The following is a 20,354-nucleotide window of genomic DNA, read 5'->3' as shown; positions in this document are numbered from 1 at the left end:
GACTGTACACTCTCGAGTAGGGCTTAGCCCTTATGAGATTGTGTTTGGCCGTCCTGCGAACATTTGGGGAGTTCCGAGGCCTAAAGAATTTGACAGAATTGAATATCCAATGTTGATCGACTATCTTTATGATCTGACTGCTAAATTGAGTTTGATTCATCAACAGGTCTTTGAGGCTCTACCGTCACAAACAGAGGGTCCTGGTCATCGGCTCCAACCAGGAGACTGGGTGCTCACCCGCAACTTTGGACGAAAACGAAATCTTGAGCAGAGGTTCGTGGGACCCTTCCAGGTGTTACTAGCAACGAGGACGGCGGTTCGACTGGAAGGAAGGAAACATTGGGTGCATGCCACCCACACCAAGAAGGTTCTGCTTCCTTTGCCAGCAGATACATGGATGAGGAAAGGATTCGCCTCGTCAGAAACCGACGCCCCTCAGCGTTTTGCACCGTTTAGCAAAGCTCAGCCCATAGGGAACACTTTAGTTTTTTCCGACACACCTGTTGATTCCTCTCAAACAATATCATTACCATCAACATTGGAGAATTCAAGTTCTGAACAATTGCCTGAACAATCGAACACTCTTTTGCCATCCAATCCACTGTTTGAAGAGCAGACTCGCCCTGGAAGAAACCGATACTTTCTTCGTCCACGCACTAAAGACTAATAAATTATTTTTATTATTTTTGATTTCACATTACCCCCTCACATTTGCCTCGAATATTGTGGACATTTTATTATGTATGTATCTTTTTCCAGTACAGCTAGGAGACGTACATGACATTGGTTGTTCAACTGATTTAAACCTATCATCTGGGTTGGCCGTAGGGCCGTGCGGGTACTCCCTTCTGTTTAGCAGTTATTGACACTAGGTCGATTTCTTTTGTCGATTTCTGGGAACTCCTGGGAATTGACAATCGCTACTCAGAACGAAGTGCGTCAAGAACGTTGCGGACGGTCGTTAGAGGATGGAGTTCTCTAAGCTGTCGAAAATGGAGAAAAAGGTGGTGCAAAGATCTAAATTATACAAAACATTTCGAACAAAATGTTTTTTGTTACAGGTTCTCATGTTGTTCCTAACTGTGTCTATGCTGCTGGTGGGTGGAGTGTATTTTGGTTTTCAATTATTGTTGCCTTCTACTTCACCTACTCCTCCTTCTCATGATCTAAATTTCGTCTCTACTGCTTCTCCACATTCTTTTCATCTACTACCCCAACATGAACAAGTCAGACGTGCAGAATTTAGAAACAATTCCTTCGTTCAACTTCTGCATCAGCATCAGTTGGTGGTAAATACTACCAATTGTTGGGTGTGCGGGTTAATGCCACATACCATGGATAGGGGTATTCCATATTTAGTTCTTCCGTACAGCCCCCAAGGGTCAGCTCGAGCATTCCAAACCATGTTCCGTAGTGCACTAGATTCCTACCCCCATCGAGAGCCACGCTCAGCAAACTTTGGTCTTGGCCCGTACCACAAGTCTCTGATGATAGCTATTGCTGACTTAGATAGAGACATTTTTGATGCATCGCTTATCCCAGAGGAGGAAGTGCAAGCCTATAAGTACCTTAGTGAAGCTGAGTATAGTGTATCAGTGGGTGATAGGCAGCTCAAAAGCTCATCACCAATCTGGATTGTACCTCACCTAGGCCACTTTTGTCTGCAAGGTCGTGGCCGAAATCCGAGAGCTCAGCTTGGGAGGAGTGCTTGTGTTGATATTTACGTTCTACCGATGCTCTCTTCCCCTGTTTTTCTAACTGCCAAGGGTACCTATTTTGTATGTTATGATCGAGCATATACGTGGTTACCTCATGACTTCTCGGGTATTTGCTATATCACGAATCTCTTGCCTCCGACTTTCACTGTTGCCTCAAACTATCACAAGACCAGAGTTGTGAGAGGTGTCATTAGTAAAGAAGATACTGCCGGTCAAGAAGCAGGAGACTTCTTTAAGGGTTTCCTACCGTTTTGGGGCCCTATGGTCAATAGCAGGAATCTGAGGCAGTTAACTCGCGTAATAGAGTCAACTGCTAACATAACTGCAAGCGCCCTTGGTAATCTGACAGCCGAGCTTCAAGCGGATAGGCTTATGACGTTACAGAACCGTATGGTTCTAGACGTTGTACTAGCAGATAGAGGTGGTGTGTGTAAGGTCATCCATTCGAGCTGCTGCATTTTCATACCTGATAACGCTCCAACGGTTTATCAAGCCATCTCCAAGTTGCATAAAATCTCAGAGTCCATACACGTGGACGAGGGAGATTGGACGCTTCTAGGATGGTTTTGGGGTCTGATATCCACTTGGGGTTGGAAGATTCTGATGATTATAGGGGTTGTTGTGACGTTTCTATTCACATGTTGTCTTTGTGTGCAGTGTGGTCCTGCCTTATGTGGCCTATGTGCTACAACGTGTATAAGAAGGCCATCTGTTACCAAAGAGACATTAATGGATAGAATAATGTTCCAGCAACATCTGAATGATCTGATGAATATCGAGATCGACTCTGACTTCGACTAGTTCTTGCCTACATGAGGGCAAAAGGAGCGTCTGAGGTTCCGTGGGAATCGTTACGGTGTTCTAGGCATGAACGAATATGGGCAAGTTTGGTATCTATGAACCGTAAATGACGAGTTCAGTAAGAGTACGCGTTTTCGCTACACTACTTGGCGGGGTTCGCCTTATTTACATGTTTCTACATCTGAACCCTCGGGTTCCATTTTAGATACGGCATCCATTTTGTTTCTTGCCCTCACGTAGTCAGCAAGCAGGCAACTGTCCGCCTCGTGACCCTTTAGTTCCCAAGCCTTACGGAAGATGCATATTCCTTTCATGCGTCTTTATGACCGGGGGAATGACACTGCAAAGGCAGATGGCTCCGCTCGAGGGTAATCTTCCCACGTTGGTCTATTGTTTCAGCCTTGCATGCGCTCGGCTCGAATCCTTTGATCCTGTGATCATGCTTCCGATATTACCCTCACACTCTTTTCTCTACTGTTGTCTGACTTCCTTGCAGCTGTTCTTGTCTCTACTCTCGTCCTTTTACAACTAGAGTGGAATGTGCCTAGCAGCAGGATAATGTGCTTTTACAGTTGGGAACCGGCAATGTTACTATAATTATGTTCCGGGTTTCGGAAAGCCCTTTTTAAGTTTATTGTGGGAACTAAGTTGTAACCTTTTGTCCGTATGTTGTCCAATGTCGAATACGTGTATAAAAAGAGCGACCCACATATGCAATTCGAAGCAGACTCTCAGAACCTACACTCTGTTGTACTTCTTGTGACTTTTGCCTCCCTGCAGTAATAAACGCTGATCTTTGACGCCGAAGGAAGTCTCCCGTGTCTCTGTCTTTAGTGCGCCAGAACAGGTATCCCACGAAGGTTTTAGGTGTTGTCCCCTGGCACCGCTGGACCTTAAATAGTCCAGTCCTTCAGGACTCCACCTGCAGCCTTGCCCTGTGGAACTACTACTTTCTCAGAAGATTTTTTCTGAAAGAAGGAAGTTAAGTTCCAACCACATCCAATCCAATCTTTGTATCTGACTCAATTTCATCGTGGCTAGTCATATTTTTCAACTTTGGCCTGATCTCATGCGACTAGATGTCCTGGGTTGGCACTTTGATCTTTTAGATGCTAGTTTTTATCTTAACCTTTAAAAATTCATGACTATGGTTCTACTGATTGGAGTTCTGCAATCTTGGTGTTGTTGCTCAATTGTGAATTTAATTTGAAAAATAAAAGATAAGAGGGGTTGTGCAAAACACAAGCAGTTGATTTAACAAATACTGGAACTCTTGAACAAGCGGAACTTGGTTCGTATAGGCTCTCTTGTTTAATTTCTAACTACGTTGATCAGTTGGCTGATTTTCGTTCTTTGTGTTTGCCTTTATTGTTCTTGATGTCCTTCTCTCCTTGGACTCTAAATGTTCAAATGAACCTCAATTCAGCAATTCCACTCTTATTGCCCAAATAGTTTTTTTTCTGAGTATATATTTTGGTGTGCTCCTCTCGCCCCGCCTAACTATACTTCCCTTGTTAATATGTTATGTTTGCTTGAACCTATCATTATTGCATGTAATATGCTCAGTGACTTATTATTGCCTTGTTCTTGACTCCGTAAAGCGCTCTGATACATCAGTGTCTAGCTACGCTATATGAAACCTTGAATAAATAAATAAGTAAACGCAGTAGCCGTGAGAACAGGGAACAGTCGGGGTCTGAGGACTGTCTCAAAGTACATTGGTTTTGGCCGTCATTTTATACATTTCACAAAGTGTTATAAAGCAAATGTACATTCTTTTACATCAAGAATATGGGCCTAGTCACGGGTCCAAAATCTGATCATCGGAAGCGCAGGTGGGTTTCAACCTTGTGTGTACACAATGTGGGAACAGTGAGCACATGTCCAGATGTCCGACATGGGGAGTGGGTGATCACAGTGTGTAGTGTGCATGTGGGGTTCTAATTAGTTGAGTGTCCCTAACTTAGTGTGGCATCTGATTGTATGGTGTTTTGGGAACACACCTACCACCAGCCCAACGTGTTTTATTTGGGCCAATCTCCTAAGATCATTGTGGTGTCACTGTGGGATCGATCTAGGTTGTCCTGTTTGCGCAATTGTCTAAGGGTTACATGTCCCTCCACCTGTGATCTGTCAATCCATTGCTTCCGGCTTAGGTTGCCGGGCCTGCCTGACAACATATTTTTGATTGCGCTTGAGGGATAGGTCATATCAGGTGGATTCGACCACAGCAATGCAAGTTTGTTGTTATACGTACATTGACATTGTATTTTTCATTATTAACAGTGTAAAATATTTTATAAAAAATGTGCTCTGTTTTTCTAAATTATTGTGGGATTTTTCTTGTGTTATTGTGTCACTTTATCACTGTTTGTGTGCTGCATAAATACTATACACATTGCCTCTACGTTAAACCTGACTCCTTCTGTGGCAGGTTACCAGAGGAGTAAGCACCGGGTAATTTGCTAACTTTTATGGTGCATCACGACAAGGATTGTGGGTGTTCCCTTAGCAGGCCAACAACCTGATTTTTCTTGTGTAGTTTTTTACATATTCTTTGTAATAGACAGGTCAGTAGCAAGGGGTAGATGTCCCAAGCAACAACTACAGCACAGAAAAGGGGAGAATATGTTGACATTTAACAGATCACAACTTATTTTGCATATTTTCAAGCTATTTATATTATTCTTTCATTACAACTACATGTGATAATTAGTAGTAAAATGTGCATTTTAAATCTTTAGCTGCTGAGGCTCTTCCTCCCTTTGCATGGTTGTTATGGCATGTCATATCATGTCAAGTTATATGTTTTTAAGTTCTGCTATGGTATGGGATGGTATAACGGTAGGGCACACTATTTACTTGTGAGGGTTCCCTGGTGCAAAGTCGGTGTGTAGACAGTGATGTTCCTGAATGCTAGTGAAAGAGCCAGGCCGTCAGAACTCTATGCATGTTTTGAGGTATGTGGGGCCTCTGTTGTGGATTGTTTTGAAGGCATGGGTCAGCACTTTGAAATGCATGCATTTGTGGATTCAGAGCCAGTGGAACTTCTTGAGGTGTGGGGTGCTGTGGGTGTAATACAGGAGGATGAGGGTTAGACTTGCTGCGGCATTCTCGAATGGTTTGTAGTCTGTTCAGAAGCTGCTTGTTGGTCCCCCTTGTAGAGTGTGTTGCTGTAGTGGAGCCGCTGGTCATGAAAGCTCACATGATCATTTTTTGGGTATTTTCTGGCAACCGTTTGAAGATCTTTCACATGTAGGAGCTGGGCCCAGGCTCACGCTAACAACTTCATAGGCTATGTCCTGTCCCCACAAAAAGGGCTGCATATGCCCCTGTAGTGAACCAGGAAGGGAGGACCTCTGTACACCTTAATGATCTTTCTTTGAAATCTCCCCTCTTCAAAGGCAAAACTAGGTAAAAAAAACTGGACCTCTGACCACACTACTTCAGTACAGTTGTGGACCTATACCCACTCTGCTTGAAAGAGGAATTGCTGTGCTGAAGACATGACACCCTGCTGGACTGCTGCTCTAGGAGAACTGTTGCCTTGCTGTGTTGCCCTACTGCTCTCTCTTACGTCTGTGATAGAGTCTGAACCTACATCACGTGAGCCCAGATTGACTCCAAGGGCTAGCTGATTGGCTCCTGATCAGAATTTTCAGAGACATAACAGACTTCCAATCACTCTGCTTCAGTGCTTGGACCATTGGATGTGGGTCTGAGGTGCTTGCTCGAGGGGAACCAACACATCCTCTGCTGCGAGAGCAGAATTGACTCATCACTGCTGTTGCAGGAATAGGACTGGCACATTGCCCTCAGAACTAACGCTTCACCATCAGAACAGCCACTTTGGAACCATTGCATTGCTGCAACTGCATGGAGAAGATCGACCTATCACCTCTGCTGCGTGGAGAAACCCACTGTATTGTCTACAGTACCACTGCATCATGAAACCAGCACATTGTCTTAGGAACTGCCACATCGCTGTTGCGTGGAGAAAATTGACCCATTGCCTCAACTGCAGGATCAACACCGGTGCATTGCTCAGCTGCACCCTGCATCTTCATCCACGCAACCAAGACTAAGGCATTTTTGTTCAGCAGGGCATACTGGGTCCCTGTATCTGGCCCACGCTCCATCATGGTTGGTCTGAACTTGTGACTTTGTTCTGGTCCGGTGTGACCAGATATCCAAAATAAACTCTTATTGCTCCTAAGTGCTATTTTACAGTTTATTCTTTTCAAATTCATATCTCAAGTTCTGCTTACTGGATTTTTGTCATTTTGGTCTTAATTTAGGAGCTATTTCCCTCACCTGATGTGGAATCTTTTTCTGTGGTGTTTTCACTCTTTCACTCTTGAACTGTTTGAATGTGTACTTTTCACATTGCCTCTTAAGTTATGTCTGTCTGCTTTAAGCCAAGCTACCAGAGGGTGAACACAGGCAATTTAGGGTGTGTTTGTGACTACCCTGACTAGGATTGTGGTTACTGTTTCACCAGGGCTTCCATTCATTATATAACTCTGATGATCAGCAGTGAGAATAGAACTTTTGTGTGTGCAGTACCATACAGTAACTTGGTGTACACTACCAACCCATATCCTAGACCTATTTGAAATTTAAAATCTCCCCAAATGGCATTTTTGTTTTATTCCTTAAATCTTGTCTCTGGGCCCGATTCACAGAACTAACTTAACACAAAATCCTAAACTTTCTACCATTTTGGTATTCACAGTAGGCACTTACTCATTTTGGTTTTCACAGAAGGCACTTACACATTTCGGTATTCTCAGAAGTTAGGAGTCCTAACTTTAAGACTCCTAAATGTCTTCTGTGAATACCGAAAGTCTTAAAGTTAGGATTTTTCTCAGTTTATGCTGATTTGGTAGCTTGTAACTAAACGTGAAGCAGCATACATACAGCACTTAAATATCCCTCAAATACAATAAAATGCTATGAAATGTTAAACATATGTTACGTTTTTAATACGAAAACGTCCCTACCTACTGTTAACTTCTGCCTAACTTTCCCTCTTCATTTTCTACTCCTTAATGCAAACACAAATTCATTCCTCCCTTTGATGTGACAGGTGAAGAGCGTCCCTGAACATGTAATTCCCCTGACCAGTTGTGTTGGTTGTCAATCTTGTAACAGGAGTTCTTCATGCATCTTGCCCTCCATTTTTCAAAATACAACATCTCTTACCGCTCAAATCTGTTTGTTTCTAAAGAAGCGTTTTCATGATTTATTTAGATCATTAATTCATGTGTATTTTGCAGCTCGAGTGCATGGAAGTGTGTGAAAGAGCTTTCAGGACAAGGGGCCAGAAAACGTGGTCGCCGCTGACACCCTCTGCTGCTGTCGGGCTGTGAATCCCACACCCGCCAACATACACAGCACATGCTGTTCCTCCCTGGAGTCAGTACCTAACAGAACATATGAACAAGGAATGCGCTGGTCACTGGTAGAAGCAGAAAGATGGCTCGCCACTGGTGCTCAGAGAGAAGGAGGGTCCTGTTCTTCAGTGTGACAGCAGGGAGGAAAGAAGAGCTCCGAGCCGGCTCCTCCTCCCTCGGCTCCAGACCCAAGCCTGTCACATGGCAATGTTTGCTGCTGACAGCATGAAGAGCATTCCTTTTTTATTTCTGTAATTTTTTTTTTAATTCTCTGTGAATATGAAGGGAAATTAAATGAGCCACAAGTGCCAGTGTTAAATGTGTGTGCCCACGATGTAAAAGAAAAGGCGGGTGCCCTGCTGCTCCATTAAGTGCGGCGCCGGGGGGGGGGAGAAGGGCGGGACAGCAGGAAGGGGTGCTTTTAGAAGGAAAAATATTTGTTTATCTAATAAAGGTAAAGCGCAGAATGGGGCGCTAGTAAATACATAAATAAATAGTCCTTATAAAAAAGATACAAACCTACAGTGTAAGGAAACTGTAGTTAGCCGGTGCTTCCCGCTTACAAATGGAAGTGATGTATGGGGAGCACCAGCCAATAAGGAGCCAAGAAAAAAGAGCAATGGTGTTTTTAACCAATGGCAAGCAACGGCTGTAATGACTCTACGTAGAGTGATTTGAGCAAGTCGTGCAGATAGGACATGCGCGCTGATGCTTGACCTAAAAATGATGGTTCTCCCCAAAATTTCTCTATCTCTTTCTCAATATTCCTAACCCTCTCACCAACTATTTATTTGCCCATTTACGAGGCCTGCTATTAAGACTTATTTGGGCTGGCAAACATCCAAGTGGCAGCTGGGACACATTGACACTCCTGTATGAGAGAGGCAGATTTGTAGAACATCACCTGCGCTTATATTATCTGGCAGAGCCTTGTCAGTATGCACGCCACAGGTCACAACCGTACGCCATATGCCAAGCCTGAGATGAACCAAGCCGCTCCAAAACCTCAAGCTTCTAAATTTCCCCAGGGTATACCCCTCGATCCCAGAGACATTAAACCCTGTCCACCATATGTTGGCCATAGCAAAAGGTTTACCGTACCTAGGATTGCCTGCAGCTTTGTGAGCCGGCAGACAACTCCTAGCGTCCCATCATGTGCGAAACACTGGTCAAACATATCATTGTACAATATGGCCTCCATACATTCGAGGTCCACTTCCCAGATGATCACAATCTCATTAACTCCAGAGATGCTCACTTCACTACAGCTACTGTCATGAACAGCTTTATCATGCATCACATACATACTGCACTATATACCAATATACCACCTACCCATTAGCACCAGACAAATTCCTTCCATTCATTGTTATTTTTTTTACAATTATTATTTTTATAGAATTTTCCAAATTACAATGAACATTGAAAAGAAAACATAATGTTCATAGCATTACAGAGTAGCAATACGGAGAAAGGAATATGACAACAGCATGCATAACAGTGTATCATTTACATACATGGCTATAGACCCATACAATACCATGCATATATTCATACGCTGATAATCCTCACATAGATACTAGTTGCTAAATGCATTAACCCTGAGACAAAGGTATAAAACACATATCATTTATGACTTTACATAATTGCAGGACCAGGGGGTCAGACGGCTCCTGAGTCGGAGGGTCACTACTATCCTGCCCTGCCAATAGGTAAATTTGAAGCGGTTGACAAATGTTCACGGGCCGAGAAGCCAGTGGCTTCAGCTTTGCATATGTGTTGCTGGTCGTATTGCAAAATGTCATACTATGAAGCCATGCGGCAAAAGAAGGGGCCTGTAAGCAGGCCCACTTGATAGCTATTTCACGCTTGAGAAGTAGCGCTATAGCGACAAAGCGGCGCTTAGATTTGGGGCAACCATGAACATATCCTAGTAGTGCTAGTAAAGGCTATGGCTCAATTTTAATGTCCATCATCCGAGAGAGTTCCCTAAAAATCGACTTCCAATAATCCTCTATTCTAGTGCATGTCCACGTCAAATGCGCAAAATTGGCCTCCGGGGAGCATTACATCTGGCACGCGTGTGGACGAGGGGAGCCCATACAATGCAATTTACTAGGGGTCATTTATGCCATCCACCAAAGGGTACCCAAGATCACGCTTCCACAATGCCTGCATGCTCGCATCATGGCATGAGAGCAGTGCCACTGCCGCTTTGTACATCCGGGCTACTAAGTGGCTCTCATCCCCACCCTGAATAACCCCAATTTAAATCAGGGGTCTCCATGGGATAGCTATCCATGCAGCGTGCAGCGTGCAGCGCCAACTGCACTCTCATCAGCACTAAGGGATTCATTGTAGTAGAAGTTGGAAGACGGGGGTCTTCAGTGTGAGAAAAAATGTGCTCCTCCTGGAAACAAATCACCAAATATGATCATCTGAAACTTGGCCAATATGCGCTTTACTAGGGCCTCCAACAGGATGGGAATCCAATTATTTCCTGCCAGTGTTAATGCGGGTGAATATAATACACAAGCCCTTGTCACACGCTGCAGCTAATGCCAAGCCCAGTTTGTTGTGGACACTGTCTGTATGTCTTGCAGGTCCAGAGGAAACCCCCACCACAACAGGGAGTTGAGCGCAGATGGATGTACCAAATCTGCCTCCTGCCTATGGTATGGAATCCGAAGATCTGTGCAGTACCAATGTTGTGCAAAGCTCGCCTGTGCCACCATAAAATAAATATCCAGGTTCAGCACACCAAACCCTCCACACTCATATGGGAGTGTTAAAGGGTCCCAGACAATACGGGCCGGTTTACAACCCCACACCAGTTGTGTTAACAGCGTACGTAGATTAGATTAGAGAAAAAGCTATTATATAGCGGTATGAGGATGTTTAAGAAGAGATACAGGAATTGTGGCAGTACCACAATCTTAATTATAGCTATCCTTCCAGCCATTGACATAAGCAGTTGCAACCGGCGTTCAATATTGTGCTCCAGTTTCTCAACTGAAGGGCCATAGTTTAGCTGCAGGATACGATCCTTGGGCCCAATTCACAGAATGAATTTAAGACTAAATCCTAAACTTACTACTAGTTTGGTATTCAATGAATGCACTTACTAATTTTGGCATTCACAGAATGAATTTACTACTTTTGGTATTTACAGAAGGAACTTACTACTTTTGGTATTCACAAAATAGACGTATGCCTACTAACTTCACCTCCGCACCTGGGCTGGAATTTCTGCCTCCGGACCGGAATTTACGGCTCTTCTGCGGAATCTCCGATTCTGGCCCGGAATTTCCGATTACAGGCCCGAAGATACGAATAATGGCAGTTGATCATTTTAGCCAAGGGTAAACACCTGTCCAAGTGCCTACCACCCCCCACCATGGATCAGCTGACACACTGAAGCCAATCGCTGCCAATGGCTCCATTTTGCCATGATGAATGTTGCAAATGCCTACCATCCCCAACCATGCTCCTGCTGAAGCCAATTAACACTAATTGACCAGCACCACAAAACATATAAAAGCAGCACACATTGAAGGAACAGTTTGGCCACAGAGAGCTCATGTTCACAATGCTCACATTGCCAGAGAAACATTGAACTAATGAGGAGAAAGAAGAACTTCACTGCAGAGGAGACCACCATGCTTGTGGAGTTTATTTTGAGATATCACAAACGCCTATATAGACTACTGCACCAGTGGGACACAGAAGGCAGAACTATGGCAGCAATTCGCCACTGCTGTCACAGTGTTGAGGGAGGAGAGGCGCACAGTACAGGACATCAAGAGTAAGTGGCAGTATGAAAGGCAGAGGGTAAAGGAAAAGTACTTAAGAATCAAATTAAGCAGGATCTTCCCTGCTGCATACCCTGGACCCCGCATCCCTGTCACCCCACTGGAGGAGGATATACTTACCACAATACACCCCCACTTGGTATATAGGCTGCCTGTCAGTGACATCTGCTACGTGGTACCAGGTAAATGGGATGAAAAGAAAAAGTGAATGAAAATATTGTCTGTGTTGCACTGTCATTGTGAGTAAGGAACTTGTCCAAAGCGTATATAAAAATATAGTCAGTCAGAGACTCATGTGTCACACTCTGGATGTAGCACCAGAATTAGCATTAGATATGGGAAATCCCTATCCCACCTTTGAAAACATGTGCACAGTACTCCTGCCGTACCCTGCTAAGTAGCAATTGGCAAATATTAGCAGGGATGTGCGAGTACCAATGCGACATGCAAATCAACCCTTGCGCAACCACGGATGCGTCACATTTACATTGCGGTGCACTGTGGGGCAGGGATAGACAGATATGTGTTGAATCTGATGGCTTTAGGGGGTGCTTTGCTGGACCCGTGTTGCAAGTGCGATGCAACTCTAACAATGTCCATGGACCGCCCATACCTAACGTGCTGCGCCACTCCTTACGTCTGCTTCAAGCAGGCGTAGGGTTGCGTTGCAGCAGCCTCTGAAAAGTGACTCCGTGAAATCTTGTAGATTTCACTGCATCACTTTTACAAGGCATAGCCCAAAGGAATGCACAGCCTGCCTGCATGAAAGCTGACGCAGGTTCAATTTTGCGCAGGGCTTCACAACATGACGCTTCACCATAGATGAGTCACATTGCAAATCATTTGAAATGTGTCGAAGTGCGGCAACAGCAGTGTACATCATTTTCAAGGGGCTTGTAAACCTGCCACAAATTATCCAAGAAGTAAATCACCCTGTGCCAGCCTTAATCAAAAAGCAGAAGTTTAGAGAATCATCAGATCAAAATGTCATACACATATTCTGTTGTTCATTTCCCACTCTACCACGCCATTACATCCCCAACCTACCACTGTTCCTACCTGCCCCGTCTGCGGCTGTACTTCACAACACTGTTAGCATGCAGGAGATATGGGGAAATCCCTTAAAAGTTCAACAAGCACATTTCCATTTGGTTACTTTTCTCTCTTCTCATCCATTAACACATTCAGCCAGAGCACAGGCAACTGCAGTAGCAGAGGTCCCTGCATCTACTGGGAGGAATCAACAACGTACAGAGAAAGGCATTACCACCTCACTAACTGGTAAGTCAAACTGGCCAGGAGATGGTCAAAATGCATACATTGTCAGGAGACGACAGAGGGACATATAGTGCCCTCATATGAAAGTCAACCAGAGATGAAAAATTTGCTTCATTATAATTGGAGTTGTGAATGGATTTTCACCTTTAGCATATGACATTTGTGAACAGACAAAATATAACATGTCCCAGACTTGGGAATCCAATCCTGTAATCGAATGCCACAATTAGTCAAAAGGGTGTCTCCACTATATTGTAATAGTGTCTGTAGACCTAATCAAGAAATCCTATTTGCACAAATATGGTATTGATGAACAAGCAGTGAGATACCAGACTCAGTAGTATTGACAATGCATCCACTGTCCAACTTCAAATCTTTCCAAACATTAAATTGCACAGTCCACGCAGCTGGTCATGTACTTTCACATTGGATGGATTATTTGTAGGGCATCAACAAAACACGATAGTGGACCTTACCTCTGGATTCTAGACATGTAATTGTGATATAGGTTGAATCTAGGTAGTGGACCCATTTAAGTCATATGTGGGATCACTCATGACATTATGTATATCACACTTCTGCAACTGTGGTGCCCACAACTGCATGTGCTCGTCCTTTGTGCCAGAAATTGAGTGCATCACATGTGGCAGCAAAAATGTAAAGTTGCAAAACACACTTATCATGGTATGTACAATGCGGGCCTCCCAGAATCAAAGACACACACTGACTTCTGCTACAAGGTTGGACGTGACATCTGTTCAGGGACCACCCACTGTTCCGGTGCTGGGCCAAGGTAAGTCAAACGAGAATAATTCTGGCAGCATGCTCATTAATTGGGCCTTTCACTTCCACTGTATATTGTATGTGTTGTACAACACTGTTATCCTGCATCACAATATGCTCACATACGGAATTTGAACACTTGTCAGATCAGAACCTGGTGGCAAATGAGAGGCTGACACAAAACGTATGCCAAGTGAGTGCAGAATGGACATACAATAGAACAATGGGGCATATTATCAAGTGGGTTTAAAAGCCAAGAAATGGAGATAAAATCATCTCCCTATTACCTAGCTGTCGCTAACACCAGTTAGCGACAGCTAGTAGGAGATAGCGACCATCTTGGGCCCCACTTTGCATGTCAGTGATATTTATCACTAATGACATGCAAAGTGGGCGTGCCAAGATGTTAGCGACTGGAAACAGTCGCTAACATCGCTATCTCCTATTACCAACTTATGGAGATATTCGCGCTAAGCGCAAATATCTCCAAAAGCTAACGCCTGCCCTGAGCAGTTCTTAGCCATGTTATCCAATGGGAGGTGGATAACATGGCTAAGAGCATTAGCTCGGTAATGCATGAATATCGCTGACTTTTCAGCGATATTCATGCATTGCGGCCGATTTTTATCGCATTTGCGATAAACCTTGGTAATACCAAGGTTTATTTGCGATAAAAATCGCCGCAGCTCAGCTGTAAATTTTTGTCTCTAACCAAGCAATAGCGATAATTATCGCTATTGCTTGGTAATATGCCCCAATGTGTCATATGAACCGACCAAAACACAACAGGCTTGCAATTCAATGATAGGATAAATCCCTAGCAAAATATACATTGTTAAATCAAAAATAAATTGGTATGGCTGAGGCACACACTGATGCCAGTTGTCTACCTTTGAGATGGGTGTAGGGGCTGCTAAGGTGAATGTTCATGCAGTTACACCTGCAAAATAACTTGGCTGAAGAGCAACACGATAATCCACTGCAGGCGGGAAGCCTCAAAGATTCTCAGCTTATCTGCAATGTGTGATCATAGCCAAATGTTGTTTGTGTCACTTGGTCTTCACACATTTTTTTTCAAAAGGAATGTGACTCCATATGCTGAAGGTGGAGGTGTGTGGTAGACCTAGTAGGGTCACACAATTGGGTGCTCGTTGTTGGTCTGTCAAGGAAAAGTGGTCTTTTATTGCATTCTGGCGCTTAGCAGTTATAGCACTTCCACACTTACTGTGGGATGCTGGAGTGGTTATCAGTACTGTATGACTGTTCTTCTCCCTTACTGACTCATTGTGACGCCCCTGGACAGGGTCTTGTTGATTTTTCTGTGACCACATGGGATCGTGACACGAGGGACAATCACCTTGCCTCCTGATGTTGAGGGTCCCTCCTCCTCCTCTTCTTCCTCGCTGGTGGAAAGAGTGTGTAGCCGCCAGTGAACTGATGGCCTCCTTCTCCGGACTTGTTCTTGCAGTTCTTCTATATCACCAGCCGTGCCTGCTGAAATGTAAGCAAAATCCTGATGTGGTGGTTGTTCCATGCAGGACGAGACACATACGTAGATGAGCCAAGGTCAGAAATTGTTTTCCTCTGATCACACTCTACAGTTGTCAGGGGCAGATATATGACTTCTGGTGCATCTCTACTAATCAGCAGAGATGAGCGAGAAGAGTTGCGACGCAACTGCCCACTAGTGCGCCACCACTGATGCGCCGCATTTACAATGCGGCGCACCGTGGCGCTCGGATGGGCAGATGTGTGACACTTCCCCTGCGGAAATGCGGCGCATTGCTGGAGTTGCGTTGCAAGCGCTACGCAGCTCCAGCAATGCTCGGGGGTGCCCTATCTCTAACATGCTGTGTCAATCCTTACGCCTGCTTCAAGCAGGTGCAGGGTTTTGACGCAGCATGGCCCTAAAAGTGACTAAGTGAAATCTTGCAGATTTCACTCAACCACTTTTAGGAGGCGTTCCTGCGCTGGAACACCCCTCCCTGCGCAAGAACGTCTATATGTTGCGCAGGGCTTTCCAACGTGATGCATCTCCCAGATGCGTCACGTTGTAATTACCCGCAGCATGGCGCTGGCTTTGCGCCGCTGCTGTGTCACAAAAGTGATGCAACAGCGCTGTAAAAGAGGTGCAAGGGGCTTGTAAATCTGCCCCTCAGTGTTTACAAATTTACATTACATGTATGTTCACTGTCATTTACTGAATTGAGTTTGACATGCACATCTCATGTGTATTTTTCGGGCATACGCAACGGTATTGGCCAACCCACAACCTTGGCATTCTTGGGATTTGTGTGTCCTGTCACTGCTACATGTGCCAGTTCCAAAACCAGTCCATCAAAGGAGAACATGAAGAGTCCAGAATTAATTGAATTTGGCCATTTTAAATGAGTTGCTGCTATTTAACATCTGGACAAGTGTCATCTGCTTTGTAGCATTGTATGGGACTAGACAAATGCTGAATGTGGGTAACACTTCCACATAGGGTCTGGGCTACTTCTCTAGCTACATTGTGAGTCTAGCCTTTTGCCGTCCCCACATATCATCTGACAATCCAGTGCCACATATTGGTTTTGTTGACTTAAAAGGTAGTGCAGTACACCGGTGAACAGTAGTGGGTCGTTATGACAGCTACCTGTACATGTGAAATGTCATACAGGCCACTGAGGGTGAGACGTCTGTCAGTGGACACACCTTGGAAATTTAGGAACACTTAGGAGTGATGAAAGGATCTCAAAGTCTGTCTTGACTCCATGGCACATGATGATCTGTCTCAATTGGAATCCAAACTCTACAAATGCAATGCAAGTCACAGCATCCAATACCCTTTTGCCTGCCATGCACACACTGGACAGTGTCTGTAACATTGCTCATCCAATGCACACATCTGTTATGATTTCCTTGGTTCCATGGTAGTGGTTCTGGTAGAGCAGACTTCAATATGAATGCACAAGTGTGGCTTATTTACCCAGTTGTCATGAAGAAACTACAACTCCCAAAATGCACTCTGCCCTGTACAATCCATATGCCACAGTGTGCCTTTTTAACCTTGGTGACTGCTGCATGGACACGAAATTGGTGAATGGAGGCAAGGGACACATAATGGTACCGCACTGTTTCACTCACCTCATACCCCCAGACACATATTGCATATGATGCATTTACTAGGTTCCTGCTGCTCATGCTCCTCCAGATGAGCATGGAGGGTCGGCCAAGCTGCTCACAGGACCCTCCTGTACAGTGGGGAGAGGCGAGGACGATGCACATGGTGCTGGGAAGACAGGCCCACCAGCTCCATAGCCTTGTGTCGGGACCAGCGTTTTAGGTCCTCCCAGCGCTTGCAGCATGGTGTAGACTCCCACTGTACTGCAGCGTTCACCGATGTTGGCCCATAGCCTGGCCCGGGCTGCATTGCTCAGCTGGTACTCAGGGTCTCCATATAGCTTCTATAATTTCTCCAGCACCCCCTCTACCAGGATGTCTAATTCCCTTTCTGTGAAAGGGGGTGCTCTCTCTTCATACTCCTCAGCCATTTTGGGGGAAATAATTGTGATGAGAGCAGCAGGATGTCTGAGAATCTGATCAGTGATACAGGATGACTCAGAATGAACACAAAATGGCTGCCAACTACTTCCTGTGATGTAGTTCCTGTCTCCCACTTCCTGTATAACATTGCCTGTATGAAATTATGTGTTCTAGTTTATTTTCAGAGATTACGGCCAGAAAACATAGTTTCCGGTTCCAGAGCTTCGGGTCCGCGCATTACGCTTCAAAACCGGAAATTACGTTTTTGGGCCGTAACCTCCGAAAATGACCCGGAACACATAATTTCATAGAGGAAATGTTATACAGGAAGTGGGAGACAGGAAATACATCACAGGAAGCAGTTGGCAGCTTTTTTGTATTCATCCTGATCCATACACAATCAGTAATCAAATCCACTGCCATCCTGTTGTTTTGTTGTAGAAAAAACTGAAATTACAGTGCAGGTGAGAATCATGAATATGTAACAAAAAGGGGAACAGATCATTTAATGACATTTCTGCATGAACAGAGGGAGGGGGGCTGACACAACATCAAATCCCAGTTTCATTTTCTACTACTTTGCATTATGGTACCTGTAGTCCATATTGAGTGCTCATTATCAGAGTTGTGTGATGTGTTTTTGGGTTGGAGCAGTGTGGATATATCACAGACACATGGGGTCAGATTTACAAGCCCCGCACGCCACATTTGCTCCACCGTTGCATCACTTTTGTGAGGCAGTGGCAGCGCAAAGCCAGAGCCATGCTGTGGGGTATTTTCAACGTGAACGCATCTGGGAGATGTGTCACGTTGTAAAGCCCTGCGTGACATGTGGGGTTTCTGGCGCAGAGGAGGGCGTTCCGGCGCAGGAATACCTCCTAAAAGTGGCTGAGTGAAATCTACAGGCATAGGGTCACCCCGAGCCTTGCTGGAGCTGTGTTGCGCTTGCGACGTGACTCCAGCAATGCGTCACCTTTAAGGCAGCAGATGAGTCACGCATCTTTCTATTCTTGCGCCATGGTGCACCGCATTGTAAATGCAGCACATCTATGGTGGCGCAAGAGGTGTCTGCCGTGATGCACAATAACTGGCACCTCCCTGATGATATTCAGGGATGCACCAGTTATTGTAAATCTGCCCCATGGTGCCTGATTCACCCATGACATCATCACTCATGTTCTGGGACCATCGTTTGTGAGGGAGTCAAATCTGTTGAGGTCACAGGCCTGAGTATGCAAGGGTGATGGCCTTTTCTGATTAAGTGAACCATCCTATTGCGGCCCAGGTTGGTCTCTCAGGACATGTATTGTTAGTCATTAGCGTGAATAGTTGTTTTTAGGGACATCCACTACACTGATCCCTGACATGGGCACATGATCTGAGGCACCCTCCACCTTTTGACTACTGTCAGCAGCTGTGATTTACATGCAGTTAGTGTGGCTTGCAAAGTCGTCTCAGGGTGGAATTTATTCATACAGTCGTGTCTATCCAACCACATTTTGTCCATGACACTACAGGTTCCTCATGTGAAAAACCTGGCAAAGAGCTGATCACAGACTTACATGCCCAGACGTTGGTTATGTGCAATGGCCTGGTTTCCCAGATTCAGAGATTGCCGAGGTTCCAGAGGTATGTGTAAGCCATGCGTTAAAGCAATGTTGTGCAAAATACAACAAGCTAATATGATCTTGCACACGACTTCTGGGGAGTACAGCAGCACACCCCCTGTACGGTTGAGACATCTGAATCGAGACTTCAACAGACCAAAAGTGCGTTTTATGATGGCTCGAGTCCGTATGTGTGCCCTATTGTACCTATGCCGAGGTACAGTATTTGCACGCCTGTAAGGGGTGAGGAGATGTGGGGAGAGTGCATACCCAGCATCACCTGAGAAGGGAAGATATTGGGGGGCATTCAGACATTTCAATGACACATATCACTCATTTTGAGTGCTTGGTACTTACCCAGTAGCCACATGTTGCCAAATTCTCCAGCAGCCATTATCCGGGCGAGAGGTGACATGCGGAATATGAAGCTGTCATGAGTACTGCCTGGGAACACTGCACGCACATTAATGAACCTCCCACTGGCATCACAGACAGCTTGCACATTGATGAAATACCATCTGTGTCTGTTGCAGAAGATGTGTGCAATGTGTGCAATGTGGCGGGGTGGCTGAAGGGCCACATGTGTACCATCAATTGCACTCAGCACGCGTGGGAGTTGTGCAAGACCCTTTGAAAGACCCAGTGGCAATGAAATGGAGACCAGAAAGGATCATGAAATATGCTGGTATTACATGTGAGCAGCAGGTCATAGAGCCAAGTTCCTGCTCCCACTCACATACCATATCCAAGATGACTTCTGGAGGGAAACGGTACCTGGCCCTTCCATCTAGGTTGATCCTCTGTCTGTAGATCCTCTCTGCTCTCCTCCTCCTCCTCAAGTAGTTTTGCCGCATGGCAAGGGGCAGTGCAACAAACATATTCAGTGACATATTGAAAGGGTCTGCTCTGCATTTATACATGCTGCAGGGCTAGGATTGGCTGCAGTGTGTCAGCTGATCCATGGTGGGGAATGGTAGGCACTTGGACAGGTGTTTACCCGTGGCTAAAATGATCAATGGCCACAGATCGTATATTACAGCCCAGAATTAGGAAATTCCGGCGCAGAGCTGGAAATTGCGGACCGGAATCAGAAAATCTGCTGTAGAGCCATATATTCCGCCCCGGAAGCGGAAATTCCGGCCCGGGAGTTGATGTAAAGTTAGTAGTTGTAAGTCTATTCTGTGAATGCCAAAAGTAGTAAGTTCCCTCTGTTAATACCAAAAGTAGTAAGTTCATTCTGTGAATGCCAAAAGTAGTAAGTGCATTCTGTGAATACCAAAATAGTAGTAAGTTTAGGATTTAGTCTTAAGTTCATTCTGTGAATCATGCCCCTTGTCTCTATGGATGTGAACTCCAAGGTATTTCACAGTGTCTTCATGCCAGGTCAGTGGATAATCCACCGTTATAGCACAGGCTCCTTCCGTCAGTTGAAGC

This window comes from Lissotriton helveticus, chromosome 6, assembly GCF_964261635.1.
Source record: "Lissotriton helveticus chromosome 6, aLisHel1.1, whole genome shotgun sequence".
NCBI lineage: Eukaryota > Metazoa > Chordata > Amphibia > Caudata > Salamandridae > Lissotriton > Lissotriton helveticus.
This window is presented reverse-complemented; position numbering follows the sequence as displayed.